The 4,300-nt window shown below is 37.3% G+C and overlaps 1 pseudogene; it reads left to right on the top strand.

Moving 5' to 3' along the window:
* The first annotated feature begins 1,797 nt into the window (after positions 1 to 1,797).
* Positions 1,798 to 3,942, top strand: LOC143580286 (uncharacterized protein At4g06744 pseudogene; annotated as a pseudogene).
* The last annotated feature ends 358 nt before the right edge of the window (positions 3,943 to 4,300 follow it).

The raw sequence follows: 4,300 nt of genomic DNA, 5'->3' as shown, positions 1-4,300 counted from the left end.
CAGGAATACTATTCAGCCGGCTGTACCTTCTTGGAAACCTACCTTCGGCTATAAATACTCCAACACATTGGAATGGTAAGGACATCATCTGATATCTCATTATCTTATCTTCTCTAGCAATCTCTTAATATACACTTATATTCAGAGCAATCTAGTCTGATTCTCACGCCGGAGGGTGGTCACAAGGAGGAACCCCCCCTTCTCAGTGACGAGCTTACGGTGTCTGTTTTGCAGGTCACCTTAAGAACAACTTTCTTTGCTGGACCTCATCCTCGTGGGAAACATCTATCTAACCCCCAGATTATCCGTAATCTGCCCGGGGTCGATTAGTGTTTCTTCAATTAAGAAATACAAGTCCTACAACTTTCATTATCCAAAACAAAAACATTGACCATCAAACCCAGCCCTTATGTTACGTGAAAGTCAGGTTGTAAAATGAGGGTCTTTCGTGCTCAAACAAAAACAACTTTACCGAAGGATGTGACTCCTCCCTAAAGCATTATTTATTTAATTTTTTTAGAAACAATTTTTTCACATAAAAGTTTTACTATTTATCTTATACTTGCAAGAACTTAAACCCTCAACCATGCTAGGCAAATACAATAGCCCTAAACGCATAACCAAGTGTACCTACAAACGTTTGGTATATAAATTATACTTTTTTTAAAACATGTCTATTTTTGCTATAGATATTGTAACTATTTATCTTTGTACGAAACTAGTATTAACACCCTCGGTTGCAGCGGCTAGTGTAAAACCGTTTATTTGATTCAATTGTTATATATATCTAAACTATTTTAGTTGAAAATGAAAACAATTAGAACTTCGATGGGTTGTCATGCATACGTCCAACTTACATTTATAAGATCTATCATTGTTTTAACAGGATTTATGAGCGATTAATGATTTTATATAGAATATGAAATTATAATAGACTTGAAAACAGTTTTACTTTCAGTATGGCGGGGGGATTGTGGGTGGTAGTCTTGTAGAGATGGTCATTTGCCGCCCAACTTGAGAGGTTGTTGACAACGTTTATGGATAGGTGGACGCCAATGGTTGAAGAGGCCTATAGTTGTTGAGAAGAATGAGTAGAGCCAAAATATTCCTGACTTAATGTTAATAACATTAGAGGTATCAATTTGTCAACATTGAAAACAATTAGAAAATCTATATTGTCCAATTGCAAAATAAAAAAAAAGTTACTTTTAGACAAAAGTCACAAAAGTGAACATGTCTCAATGACGATTTTTAACCGTTTAACCTCACTCTATATATATGATATGATATTTTAAGTGTGATTTTGAAATGTATAATATCTTACATGTATATATTAAAGAGAAAATTTTTAAAATGGTTCTTTAAGGAGATAGAAACCCAAAATGTCACTTAATTTTCCAATCCAAATTCGTTGGCTCTGTTAAATTTTGAAACAAGTCTGTCTCCTTCGTACAATTTCAAATCTGTCTTTGAAATTTAAATAAGTGACTTTTTAAACCAAATTCGTCTCTTCCGGCAAATTTCAACTCAACCTCGTCTTCTCTGACCATTTTCAACTCAACTTCGTCTCCTCCATCCATTTTCAACGCAACTTAATCTTCTCTAACTATTTTCAAACGTACAATTTCAACTTAAAATATGGGGGCAACATTTTTGAAATTTTGTCTTATCCGAAGAATTTCAAACCACATATGTCTCGGCAACGAATTTTATGGGTCATTTGGTGAATTTTTTTTTTAAAAAAGGGCTATTTTGATTTCTTTCTTCGGTTCACTCACTATCTTCCACAGTGAGATCATGGGTGGCAGCCATACATTTTTACTCTTCATTTGCATCACTCATTTCTTCTTTGTCAACGGGAACAAGTTCCTCAGACAACCCGGCCGAAAAATCAAGATAGGCCCGCTCCATACCCGCCACCACCGAAACCAAATCCAAAAGCAAACCCATCACCAAAACGTGCAACAACTAGTTTTGAGAGCCCGCGGTTGAAACTAGTCCACCCGGTTATCCAAGCCTTTAAAAAAAATGTGTTGTATGATCCCAAAAGTGTTACCCAAACCTGGGTTGGCAGAAATATATGCGTAGATTATGTAGGCTTCATTTGTGACATCGTACCTGGTTTCAATCAAATAGCCCTGTCTGGCGTTAATTTCAACAACTTTAATTTGGCTGGCCCCAACCTAACCATCACCGACTTCCTCACCGGCTTGCCAGACATCGTTTCCTTCCATGCAAACTCCAACGGCTTCACTGGTTCCATCCCGACAGATATCAGCAAGCTTACGTCCTTAAGCGAGCTCGACCTTAGTAACAACAAGTTCACCGGCAACTTCCCTAGCCAAGTCCTCCATGCCAAAAACTTATCATTCCTTGACCTCAGGTTTGTTGGTAATTTCCTTATTTTATGGACGCATCATCGTAGAGACCTGCCCCCCCTTTTTTATTAGTGTAAATTTATGCATTTTCGTCCGAAACATTTATACGTATTGAGCCCCTCCCCCCTCCCGACTTTTGGTCGTGACTTTCACCCTCCTATAAAATGTCCAAGCTTCGCCACTGATGTGCTGGTGATTGTAATTAGGTCCAACCGGGAATCATTAATGTTTTACACTTTTACTAGGTTTATAGGGTTGCAGTTAGAGTTTTACCATATTTGGTATTACTTGTTGGCCAAGTAAGGTCACCGCTATAAATACCTAGCCATAATTAGAATTATTGTATAAGGTATAATTTTAATCAAGTTTTGAATTAGAGGGTGTTTGGGATTCCTTATTTTGCCTCGTAACTTTTTTCTCAAAAGTTAATAAGTCATAATATTGTAACTTGTTAACTTATCTCCTCATAATAAGTCACACTACCAATAACTTTCCAAAAGTTAATTAGTTATAGGTACGCTAAAATAAGCAAAATCCCAAACACCCCGTTAGTTTCTTTGTTATGATAATAAGAGCATGGGTGGGATTGAGTTTGGAAAATGCAAACGGGCTTATTGGTGTTTTCAAAAAGCCAATAACTTAAAAGGTGTTTTGGAATCACAAAATCTTTTTGATTTAGCTTTTTCAAAGGGTTAAAAAGCAGTTTTTTAAAAGTTCCAAATCCTGGCTTTTTAAAAAAACCAGTAAGCCAATAAGTATTTTTCAAACTCAATCCCAAACATGCTCTAAGATGTGTTCGGCCTGAGTGTTTTGATTATCAATTCATTCTTGAAGGTTCAACACTTTTTCCGGCATAATTCCTCCATAAGTGTTCCTTCTCAATCTTGATATGCTGCTCATTAACAACAACTACTTCATCCAAAAACTACCGGACAATCTCGGCTCCACACCCGCGCATAACCTAACCCTAGCCAACAAGAAGTTTATTGGTGGAATTCCTCCGAGCATCGGTCAAGCTAACAATACCCTAGTCTTTGTTCTTTTCTTAAACAACCAGCTAACCGGTTCTTTACCTTACCAGATCGGGTTTTTAAAGAAAGCTACTGTGTTCGACGTTGAATCCAACAACCTAACCGGTCCGATCCCACACTCGTTTCAGTGCTTAAAGAAAATGGAACTTTTGAACTTGGCGCATAATATGTTCTATGGCATGGTGCCTGAGGCAGTGTGTAGCCTACCAGATCTAACCGGTTTCATTCTTTCTTATAATTACTTTACCAAGGTTGGTCCCCAGTGCCGACAACTGATCAATGATGGGGTTCTTGACGTTGAGATGAACTGCATTCTGGATCTTCCGAACCAAAGATCGTCGGCTGATTGTGCTAAATTCTTCTCGAAAACTCATTCCTGCCCAAATGAAAAATCTCTCGCTTATGTACCTTGTAAGAAAGCTCAGTTGGAGACTGCGAGTATTAAGTTGACTGCTTTGGAGACGGTGGCGGTGCAGGCTCCAACAAGGAGAATTTATCGGGCTCTATTCCAATATCGCGCGGTGTATGATTAGATGCATAGTTTGGCTTTGCTGCTCTTAAGTGTTGTAAATTATCTTATCGCATCCATGAAATTACAAGCAATGCCGTGTTCGTAATGGGTGAACTCGAAGGATATTAAGAGTGGTATGGACGATCTTAAGGCGCGGTTATGAAGGAGAACACAAAGTTAAAAGGTTAAGTTAATTACTTGGAGTATAAGTTATGTTTATCCTTTGTTTTTTGGACTTCAAATTTGTGTTTTGAGTCCTAGGAGTACAAAATTGGGTCTATATAAACTACTGTTTATTTGTTTTCAAGTATTGTAATTTTTTTTAAATAATAATTAAAAAATCGATATATTTGTGAATTGTGATCACTTACCCGTTCTTG

This window comes from Bidens hawaiensis, unplaced genomic scaffold (assembly GCF_021521415.1).
Source record: "Bidens hawaiensis isolate Kalapana, Puna unplaced genomic scaffold, B.hawaiensis_p1.1 tig00030301_1, whole genome shotgun sequence".
Taxonomy (NCBI): Eukaryota; Viridiplantae; Streptophyta; class Magnoliopsida; order Asterales; family Asteraceae; genus Bidens; species Bidens hawaiensis.
The sequence above is the reverse complement of the archived record's forward strand: the minus strand, read 5'-3'. Positions and strand labels throughout refer to the sequence as shown.